The sequence below is a fragment of the Octodon degus genome, unplaced genomic scaffold (genome assembly GCF_000260255.1).
Source record: "Octodon degus isolate 3935 unplaced genomic scaffold, OctDeg1.0 scaffold00052, whole genome shotgun sequence".
NCBI lineage: Eukaryota > Metazoa > Chordata > Mammalia > Rodentia > Octodontidae > Octodon > Octodon degus.
The window spans coordinates 896270-908068 of record NW_004524628.1 but is presented as its reverse complement, the minus strand read 5'-3'; the positions used below and the strand labels follow the sequence as shown (position 1 = coordinate 908068).

The following is an 11799-nucleotide window of genomic DNA, read 5'->3' as shown; positions in this document are numbered from 1 at the left end:
CAATATGTTGCTCAGCAATTTGAGGAGACTGGGAACTCAGTAAGATCTAAGAGGTCAGTTAAAAAAGAAAAAGCCCAGGAATTTGGAGGCTGATCAAGAAAAAGAAAAAAGATATGACCACCAGGTGGCAGTAGAACTCACTAGCTTTTCTGGGCAACACTGAGACGTCTGTATCGCTGTTCCTTGCCACAGGAATCTGTCTAGAGACTGGGGCAGAGACGAGAACCTACTCAGAAAGGGAGGACAGCAGGTAATTCCCAGGGGAGAGAGACCTGGGCGAGGTTCTTTACATGTCTTGGTGTCTTAGTTACTTTTCTCATTCCTGAGGCAAAATACACAACACCCAGCATTAAAGGAGGGAAGGTTTATTTAGCTCAGTTTGTAGAGGTTTCAGTTCATAATCGGCCAGCCCCAAGGCAGGGTGGCACATGGCCGAGGAGAAAACATACATAGCAATGGATGACACAAAAGCAATAGGAGAGGGAGAGACAGGATTCCTTCTGTCCCTTGCTGTATGCAGGCTACCTGCCCTAGTACAGAGGTAGCACCTCACCCTTTAGCCCAGCATCGAAGCATGGATCAGTCACACACCCTACATTCAGCCACCTCTGAAAAACCCTCCCCCTGTAGGACTGCATGAGGCTTGGGGAGGACAAAGGACATCTAGACCCAAACATTGACACTTGGTGGTGTTACTCAGCAGCAGGGTTCAGGGTGGGACTTACCCTTGGCTGGAGGGTACAGGATGGTTTCATGAGATACTGTTTTCTGGGACTCCAAATGGCTAAAGACTGTGACTCTTTGTAGAATAAATGGGTGTGCTAACACTGGAGTTTGGCATTAGTTAAGGTTTTGACCTAATGAGTCTGGTCTCAGCCTGCAGTGAACAAACCGGTGTCCATAGACAGAGGCAGCCTGTGGCTCATTCATATGACACCAGGAGGGAACACAGCTCAGGAAAGCCAGGCTAGGGTGACATGTTGAGAGGCAGTGCAAGGGTGGCTCGGAGGTAGGGGGTCACAGGGAAGGGCATTGGGGGGGCCCCAGGCAAGGATCTGCACGGATGTGGGCTTGTCTCTTACCTCTGAGTCCGGCCAACTAGAACACCATAGAATCACAGAACCACCAGTTCAGAAATTCAAAGTGAATCTCTCCTCAAGGCTCTCTAGTTTCTGTGGTCTAGTCAGTTTGCCCGCTGACTCGCTGGGTGGCCTCGGTCAGCAGCCTCCTTTTCCAAGGCCTCCATTTCCTCCCTGGTAAGAGGAGAGGGGTGTGCTAGGTCTGTGTTCTCCACAGCCTCACTTGTGGAGCTTCTGCAAAAGGATGCCGATTCATAACCTCACCGTCTCTACAGAGTCTGATTCACTCGGTCTGTAGGAGGCCTGGGGCTGGTAGGACATCAGCTTGCCAGGGCCAAAGCCCTCTGGGTCTCCAAGGTTGAGATTGCCCAGCTACTTCTGCCTAGTGGCACCTGTTAATGCAGATAGAGGAGGTGGCCTTTCACTTCAGGGGTGGGCTCCCTACCCTGTGCTCGCCACATTCCCCCTTCCTGTTCCCTTCTCTGCTTTCATATTAACACAGTAGCTAAGGCATTGAGTTCTTTTCTTCCTTTTCTTCTTTTTTCCTTCTTGCTCTCTTTCTGTGCTCCACTGTTGGGGTATAATAGTTACAACTCTTTTTTTTTTTCCCGGAACCGGGGATTGAATTCAGTCCCTTGTGCTTGCCAGAGAAGCACTTATTCTACTGAGCCATCTCCCCGGCCCCATAGTTACAACTCTTAAGGAAATCAAATAATTCTGTTTTTCTCTTAGAATGGCTATAAGATCTCTAAGCCTCAGCAGCACACTCCAACATGCTTGATAGTAAGCCCAACTCACTCACAAAAGTTTAGGGAGCTAGTGAAATAGATTTGGGGGTTCTTAACCCCAAAGTTTGAATAAAGGGCTCATTGGCTATTTGAAGGGAATTACACCTTTGGATCTCCAGCACTGGGGCAAGAAAAGAAGTTCAAGAAATGTCCACCAGGGGGCAACCTTCCATAAGCGTCTGATACTCTGCTCTGGAAAGAACTTTGGGGAGACCGAAGGGGCGATTGGTTAATTTCCTGCTCTGTCTGATGAAATAAATAAATAAATAAATAAATAAATAAATAAATAAATAAATAAATAAATAAATAAATAAATAAATAAATAAATAAATAAATAAATAAATAAATAAATAAATCGCGGCAAATAAGGAAATGCTGGGCTTTCATCCCGTAGAAAGTTTTTTTTCATTCACCAAATCCAGCTTATTTTGAATAGTTAATTCATAAAGTGCATGTATTTCATAGAGTATGCTGATGCGTACAGTACATGTCTATTCTCTAAAGGGTGAGGCCTTGGCTGTTCTGGTACAAGGAATTGAACTCAGGACTTTGCACTTGCCAGGAAGGCTCTTACACCGCTGAGCTATCTCCTCAGCCCTAATGTTTTGTTTTTTTTGTTTTTGTTTTTGTTTTTTTTTTTTTTTGTAGAACCAGGGATTGAACTCAGGCCCTTGCGCTTGCCAGGGAAGTGCTTATTCCACTGAGCCATCTCACCGGCCCCCAGTTCTGGATGTGCTTTCTCGTCTACTCCTTGTGGTCGTTTTTCTTGCCAAGGACCTCTTACCTGATCAGTGTGTGGAATAATCCTTCCCTCTCTACCCCAGGACAGCCCACTGTGCCACAACGCCACAAAGTAACTCTGGGCATGCCTGTGAGCAAGATATACATTCCATAATACTGGCAGATGACTGATAAAGCTCCAGAAGGATAGATAGGTAAAAAAATTCCTGGGCGTGCACCACAGTGAAGAATAGACCTGTTCATGCTCACAACCATGCTTGAGCCATGCTTGCATTCTTGTCTCGGGGACAGTTGACAAGATTAAGAACACAGGACTAATATTAGTGTCTGTGACTTCTAGCCGCTCCACCCTGATATTGCACCTGTACGCCAAGGGCCTCAGCTCAGTGACAGGCTTGTCTGTGTCCTAGAGCCCGAGCCCATCTTTTAAAGCAGGACCTCACTCTAGAATTCAGGCTGGTCTCGAACTCCTGTGGAGAATTAGGCAGGGGCCGGTGGCTTCTGGGGCTGAGGGATAGTAGTAAGGATGTGGTCTGTCCCGAGGCATGAGTGGGCCTTGGAAACCCCGCAGCCCACACCCCGCTCGAGCAGCCTTCTCCTGTGTGCTCCTTCTAATCCCCACAAAGTCTCTTCAAATCCAAGATTCTTGGAGGACTGTTGCCTTGGAGATTCTGAGGGCCACCCACACGAACTCAATAACCCCTCTCGGTTAGCTCCACCAGGGCCAGCAGCCCAGACGCCCGGTGTGCAGGGCGCTGGCACAGCTCAGGTCTGTCCAGGCTGCCCTATTTTCACCTTCTCCTGAGCACTTTAGGTCGAAACTGAGGGTTTATTTTCTGCAACTCCTAGAACACCGGGCCACTGATCTGAAACTAAAACGTATTGGGCTTCTATTCTGATTATATGTTTCACATCCACTTCCCATTTATCCTTCTCTTTTTCTAAGAACACCCTACCACCGAGACCTCCCTGGCTTGTTTCCTCTTCCACAGCGAGGTCTCTGCACACATGGGACCCCAACAGTGGAGCTTTTTTGATCAGCATAGTAAAAATAACATTCTGCTCCTAAAAACCCACCTGAGCCTCCTTTATTCACCGTCTCTGTACCTGTGTTTGTTTTTCTTCCTAAAAACTATTAATTTAAACATTCTGTTTGCTCATTGATTTTTCTACTCAGGGTTAAGCCTCATAAATGGAAGGACATTCCTTGCTCCATCAGTGCCTGGTTAGTAATTCGGTATCTTCCCTGAGTGCCTCCTACCCTTCAGCTCCAGGGCTGAAGCAAATCCAGCATCCTCCCTACAGTGTGCAGTCACAGATGAAAATCAGCCTAGGGGGACAATGGCTCTAGCGGGATTTTACATTTTACAGGATTTCCAGTTGTCATCCTCTGTATGTATGTTTTGGGTGAGTTGGGAAAATAATGGCTTGTCTTTGGGTAGACTATGCAGACCCCAAGGTATGAACCGGGTGTCTCTCTGTCCATACAATGGGCAAAGAAAGCCAGAAAAGCCCCAGCTGTCCTCGGGGAGAGCCACAAAAATCCTGGGGAGGAGGGCAGGGTACACTGAGAAGAAAGGAAAAGGCAGGAAACAGGGAACTAAGGGTCACAGCAGAGACAGCGTGGGTGGAGGGGTACGGGTCTGCACACTCACCAACCTGGTCATCTCACAGGAAACACCCACGTCCTGCCTTAGAGGCTGCCCCCTGCTCCTCTCCTTTCCTGGGGGCCGTTCTCCAACTCTGTAGTGCCAGCCCCCAAAGCCCGCGTTTCTGCTGCTGTCTTCTGAAGGAGCTCGCGTCTCCCAGCCTCCCCACGCTTCCCTGTGCCTTTGGCACCCTTTGGCTCTCCAAACGACACCAACGTGCTCTATGCGCAGGGTCCGTGCACTCCCAGAGAGCAGAACTTCACAGTTAGAGTCCTCTTTAGTGACCAGCTCTCGGGCTCAAGTCTCACCCTTTTCAGAATACAGCAAAGCGTGTGTTCCCTCTGCGCCTGTTTCTGAGAAACTCCACTCGGACGACCCGCGCTGTAAGGAGCAGAGGTGATTGGAGCCAGCAGCCGATAGAGCTGCCTACAGGATGGGTCATTTTCGTGGAGAAGGACAAAAGTCTCTCGTCTGAAGTCAAATTGCACAGGCGTGACGTCTGGCTCCACCAGGGAGAAGCTGGATGAGTTTTGGTCGAGCTAGTGGAGGACCCGAGTCTCCCTGTATTCACTGGAAAATCAAGGCCATAACACTGTTTTCCGGAGCTGCTGTGTCGACCAAGTAACATATGTAAGTGCGTTGGGTAAATGTTTTTGTTTTTGTTTTTAATGAAAAGTTTTAATAACGCTAAAACCAGATATCTCCAGGTCCTCGCCCAGCTCACCTGGAAGCCCCGACCTGCCCCCAGCCCCAGGATTCTCCATATCTCTCAATCCTAACCTCCCACTTCTTTCCTTTCCTTGTTTATCAATGCCACTGCCAAGGGCTGTCTACAGATAATCCCAGCGCCCGTAATTCCCAAAGCGCCCAGCTGGTTTAAAAGGAGCACACACGTCTCAGGTCTCCCACCACTAGGTGGCACTTGTGTCCCCATCAAGCCCTCAACCTGCCTCTGTGCCCAGACCGTTTGTTTCCATACAATGTGAATTCCCAAGACGAGCCAATATTTTGCTGCCACCATACAGCACGATGCCGATTTGGAAAGGATGACAGAGGGGCAGCGGGCAGCGAGTCCGCGATCCCGCGGCTCCCGCACGCCTCTCTTAGAACGGCTTCCGCTTGCCAGAGGCCGAGTTGCAGAGCCCAGTTCTTTGTTCAGAACGAAGAATCCACCGGCCTCACACAGATTCTAAGTGTTCATCCGTCTTCCCTAAGACCGAGTTGCTTGCCGTTTTGAAATGACGGTTTGCCAAGCCAACCACCCCCACTGAGTTGTTAAGGCGGTTAGCCCTGACATCGCCCCGCTCTGGCCTCCCGCTGCTTCTGAGCTGGGTGTTTCTGCTCCCCAGCAGGTGCGGGAGGAAGTGCCCCAGGAGCATCGAGGTGCAGTTTTACCATCCAGTAACCACCCTCCCCTTCTCAATTATCTTTCCCATGTTATTTTTTAAAATTTATTTATTTATTTTTTAATTTTTTCCCTATAATTTTATTGAGAAACAAATAGCAATGAGACAGTTTCAAACCAAATTGATAGGTCAGTTTCAATAATTAACACATTGCATACATTCTTCCTAGTGGTTAATTGCTGTACAAGATGCAGATGTGATATCTTATTTACAAACACAGAACAAATCCCTCTGTTCATTAAGAGAATGTAACTATATATCTATCCTAACCACTTTGAATACACAGATACAAAATACACATTCATCTGTACCCCCTTTTTTTTGTTTAGTTCCGTTATTTGAATATTATAAGTGTGTTAACTCAGCAAAATATTCTAAAAGAGTCCAGTAGCCCATAATAGTATTGGGTCTTCTGCTTGACTGGCAATGTCAGAAATTGTTGACCTGAGTCCCCTACAGCTCAACATGACAGCATGGCTTTACTTCTTATACCTCATTTTTATACTTTTCTGCTGGGTGGTTAAGTCCAAGGTAAAGCAGGACCTATGCAACAAGAGTTGTAGCTTTTGGGTCTGATAAGGTCAGTGAAACCCCCTCAGGATTTATCCTGAGATCCTGTACCTCAGATTGTAGAACCTTTGTCAGTGTCAGCCATGTGGATGAGTCACGGCCATTGCTTGGCCAATGTGCTCTCTGTGAAAACCTGAGAGAATGTTTTCTCTCCATGTGACTCTCCTTAGGCACACTCTACATCATCGATCACTTTCCTCTGTTAACTCAGGAGCGATAGAATAAACTGATACATGGGGTTTTCCCACGTGGTTTCCAGTGGAGAGCGTGACGACTCTCATGCCAGGTAAGATTTCCACTTTTCTTTAACATGAGTTCACTCGGCTATCACAGCAAAGTCCACATGGTGTACAGATCACTCAGGGCCTGGCCTGGCGAAGGATCTCCAAGTAGGCGATCAAAAGCCATTAAAGGACTTTTTTTTTAATGGAAAAAAAGTAAAAAAAATTTCATACCAATATAAAAGGAGAATAACAATAGTTAAAACAGGCTGGGGAGATAGCTCGGTGGTCTAAGCGCCTGCCTGGCAAGCGCAAGGACATGGGTTCGACCCCCAGTGTTGCATGCTATGCCCACCACCAAAACCAGGTGTGGCAGCTCACACCTGTAATCCCAGCTCTGGGGGAGGCTGAGACAGAAGGCTCACTATGAGTCTGAGCTTCCTAGCGAGACCCTATAGCAAAAAAAAAAAAAAAAAAAAATTAAAAACCAATAATTAATACATTGCATATTGTTGTCTTTAAAGTAGTTACTCAGTTACAAGATATGAGCATAAAAACACTCTCCAAATGATATTAGCACAACTGTTAAAGAATGGTAAGGTAAAAGGATTTGATTGACACTTTCATTATATCATACTCTCGTATAAATAGATTTTAAATGTTTACTTTCTCAGTTCTGACAAATGTACACATGTATTTGACCACTGCAGTCCCCATGAAAACGAGAAATCTTCTATGATTCTGATCAGGTGCCCCACCCACGAGGGTGGCCTGATTTCTGTCACCAGAGAAGCATCAGTTGTGCCTTGTTTTGAGCTTCCTATTAATGGAATCAGACTATGTATATTCTTTTTGGTTTTTTTTTTCCTTTTGGCATAATTTTCAGATTCATTCTGGCTCTGGGAAACTAGCAGACTGTTTCTTTCTGTTGCTGAGTAGGATTCCAATTCAGGCCCCAGTTTGCTCATGGACTTTGGGTTCTTTCCCAATCTTGTCCGTGACAGATAAGGCGGCCATTCTTTCATACAACTGTTTTACTGATACCTGTTTTCTGTTCTCTGAATGAATGCCTGGAGGTGGAATGTCTAAGTCAACCACTAGGTGCATGTTTTATTTTACAAGAAACTGTCCCACTGTCTGCCAAAGTAGTACCATGGTTTTACACCCCCGTCAGCAAACTGTGAGTCTCACATCCTAGTTGGTATGATATTTTCAGTGTTTTAAATCTTAGCCATTTCAGTGTAGAGTTAAAAAAAAAAAAAAACAACTCTAATAAATCTAGTTTTACATCTCTTAAGGCAGTGTACTTGTAATTCTAGGACCAGACAAGCAGTCCAAAGCAAAAATGGTTCAGAATGCCCCATTCTTGCATAAGGAAGGTTCTATTTATAGCCAGCAAAAAGAAAGTAACACATAGAAGAAGGAAGTGAGGTACAGAGACCCAGCTGGTTGCAACTGCATCCGATTCACTTGAATGTGGTCTGAGGACCGTCGTGAGCTGCCTGTGATTCCTGAGATTCTATGCTTGTTATAAGAGTAGATAACAATCCATTTACATGTCTATTTCTGATGTGTTTATACTAGGTGCAATTCACTAGACACAGAGAAACTTTAAAGCAGAAGTGAAAATATGAAAGCAGTCGTTTTAGGTCAATTAATTTAACATGATGAAGTCGTATCTCATTGTGGTGTGGGCTTCCACTAAGGTAATTGCACATACTTTCTTAGCCGTTTATCTTGTATTGAAGCCTCTGGCCATTATTTTAAATCAAGTAGTTTATCTTTTTCTTACTGATTTATAGGAAATTTATATGTTCTAGACAAACTTCTTTCATGCCTATATTTAACAAAATGTGTACGCAGTTGTGGCCCATTTCTTCAGGTTCTTAACACTGTGCCTTTAGGTTTGCTGTACTGGCTGCCTTGACATCCTGAACTGCTTCAAAGTGTTTCTCGTTCGAGATCATTTCGCCTTTGGGAAAAATCCCGAAGTTCCGTGGTACCAGACCGCGAGATAAGGTGGGTGAGGAAGCGCTGTACTGTCTTTATGCGTGTGAGTGTCCGCTGGGGGCCATAGGGCTGCAGCATTCAAGTGTTGTTGAGCATGTTTCATGAAGCCATCATCAATGCAAACTTCCAGAACTGCTGCACAGAGTGGCAAGAGTGGGCGGGTGAGTGCGTCTGAAGCAGGGGGAGCATTTTGTGGAGGACTAATGACAACATATCTTTTACAATAATAAATTTAAAAGATTTCAACATTAACCATACATTTCGATCACCACTTGTATTTTGAGGAGCAGAATTTTAACAATTGGGATGAGTTTCAATTTACCAAATTCTTTTCCTTCTAGGAAATCTTTACCTTCTCCAGAGTTGCAAAGACTTTCTTCTGCTTTGGCCTGTGAATTTCATAGTTTCAGTTGTCATAGTTATGTTTCTGAGACATTTCTTGGTTAACTTTTGTGCATGAAGGAAAGAACCAAGACTCATTGGTTGTGTGACAGATTCATTGACCTAGAGTACACAATTTACCTTTTTAGGGTACAATGCCATGGTTTTTGTGAGTTCTAAAGCTGTCCAATATTCACCACAATTTCATAAGAGTCCTATCATTCCAAAAAGAGATTTTGCACCCGTTAGCAGTTGTGCCCCATGCCCCACGCCCCATCCTCTCTAGGCCGAGGCAAGAACTAATCCATATTCCCTATCTGTTAATTGTTTATTCTCAACATTCTGTATGAAGAATATCATATGCTATGTAGTCCCTTGTGGCTGAGTACATTCACTTAGCATAAGGCTCTAAAGGTTCATACACACAAGATGAATCAGCCTTTTGACATTTGGGCTGTGGTTTCCACCTTTTAGTAACTTTGTGTAATCCTGCTATGAAAGCTCGCATATAAGATGTTGTAGACACAGGTAACATCTTTCCTCTGGGAGCCAAATTCCTGGGTCATGGGATGACTCTCTACTTAATGTTTTTTGGAAATTACCAAGTTGTTTCCCAGAGTGGCTGCTCCAGTTTACAACCCTACCAGCAGCATATGGAGAGTTCCAACTCTTCACATTCTTTTTTTTTCTGAAAAATTAACAGTTCATTATAATTTATTTTATTTAACAATCTAGGAAGTTCATAGCCATCAACAGTTCCAGCGCTATCTCATGTGCAATGGGAAATTTGTGAATCTCGGTGTAGCTGTTAGTGTAGCGAACTTTGTAGGTAAAATACATGCAGACTTTTGAAAGCACACGTAAAGGGATCTCTCTAAAATTGACCACATTGTTTTCATTTTCAGCCAACTGGGCCACTCAACATGGCTCTTATTGTTCCTGATGTTAGTGCACACTCTCTTTTTACAACAAATTCATGACCATGAGAAGATATCAACTTGACATACATTGCATCCAGGCCTTCACGGCCACCATAGGTTTTCTCCTCTTCATCCATTGTGTTCTTATATAATTCTACTTCGGTTCCACAGGAACTTTAGTAGCTTCTAGTCCACACTACAGCGACTGCAGCCAAGTCTCCTCTGACCACCGCAGCCCCCAACTCTCCACCTTCTTGTCAATACTTCTTTTTCATGGTTTTAAGGCTTTCTGAGTCCTTGTGTACAGTAGATGGTGCTTACGTCCCTGGTGCAGAGCCGGCATGTGGGCATGGCACACTTTCCTTCTGTTCTTCATCCTCCCCCCTTCCGTGTTCTGATCTCCTTCCCATTTGAGAAAGCTCCATCTCCCTGCTTCCCATTCCCTATCTTTCATTTTGCTCCTTACTTGTATAATTTGAGTTTCTTATGAGAGAAACAATAGAGCTGCGCTACTTAATTAAGCCCTTGATCTGAATCACTTCACTTAATACCATGGTCTATAGGTGAATCCATCTTCCTACAGATAGCAAGTTTATCCCTCTCTGTGGAAGACTGATACCCCATCGTGTGTGCTCACATTGCTTTTCAAGTTCATCTCTGGATGAATGTGTAGGCCACACCAAGATTTAGCTATCATGAGCTGTGCTGCTATAGATATGGGCATGCTTCATCACTATACTGTGGTGTCTTTAACGCTTCCAGGAACATACTTAGCAAGGGAATAACCGGTCACATGAAATTTTGAGTTTTAGCTTTTGGGGAAACTCCCAACTGATTTCCATAGTGGCTCTGCTAATTTACATGCTCCCCCAAAGTGGAGGAGGGCTCATTTTCTCCGCACTCTCGCCAGCATTTGCTGTCTATGATTTCTTGATGTTGGCCGTTCTTCCTGGGTAAGATGGACTCTCAGTGTCTTGGAGGGCACTGGATGACATTCCTTGAAAGAGGAACAGTTATCTGTTTTTTGGCTAAACCTGGCTCTATCCCAGTATATTGGTATGTACAGAGCTGCCTGGGGCTTTTCCTTATCCCTTCAGTTGGCTTCAAGAAAAGCAAATCGGCCCAGCCAAGGTGCTGATGTGCGCTCTTTGAAGCCAGGCAACAGGTCAGCATTGCCCCACCCTGTAGCTCCCAAGAACCATGTCTGAGCCAGGTGGGAGAGAGGGCCACACTCCACACTGCTTCCTGGAATGGAACCTTGGCATAAGAGGCTATGCCTTTGCAGGGCATAAAAGATTGCACTTCAGAGCTGAGGCACAGAACCAAAGCGTGAGATGCGACCTCACTGTGTTTTGCTGATTGCTCTGCCTTTCCTTCTCTCTGCATATTACAGAGGTGATTTTAGTACGAGCCCAGCTTGCAGCACTTGGGTACTTCTACCATTCTCAGAGCTGCTCATCCTAAGCCACGCCCTTCCTCACAAATTAATAAAACCTGGTTTGGCCCTGGGTTGAGGCCTTTGTTCTGGTTAGCCATCCCCCTAGCTGGACTTAAGATCTGGCTTCCCACAATTAGAGATATGTATTAGTGTCCTTATTGTCACATGTGTCACACCAGTAGTGGTAAATTGAAATTAACTCACTAGAATCCCAATAACTTTTCCAGGGGATTACAAATATAAACTTCCTGGACTGTGTCAAGGACCAGGAAGGGCTCTGCAAGTATCATTTTAATTTGCATTTCTCTAGTGGCCAGCTATGTTGAGCAGTTTCTTCTGTCTTTTAAAATTATAGCTACTAGGGACAGCCAAATAGCTCAGTGGACTAAAGTGCTTGCTTAGGCAGATGCAGGGACCAGAGTTTGATCCCCAGCCTGCTATGGCAGCCCTGCACCTGGGGGGCACTGAGACTGTGATTGAGACTGGGTGTGGTGGTACGCACCTGTAATCCCAGTGCTTGGGAGGCTGAAAAACAGTAAGGATCACTAGGAGTCTGATCAGTGTAGTGAGATCCTATAGACCCTGCACTAAATACA

General features: G+C 45.3%; 1 pseudogene; it reads right to left on the bottom strand.

Annotated features, from left to right (window-relative positions):
* Nucleotides 1-9568: 9568 nt before the first annotated feature.
* Nucleotides 9569-9902, bottom strand: LOC101574001 (annotated as a pseudogene).
* Nucleotides 9903-11799: the final 1897 nt, after the last annotated feature.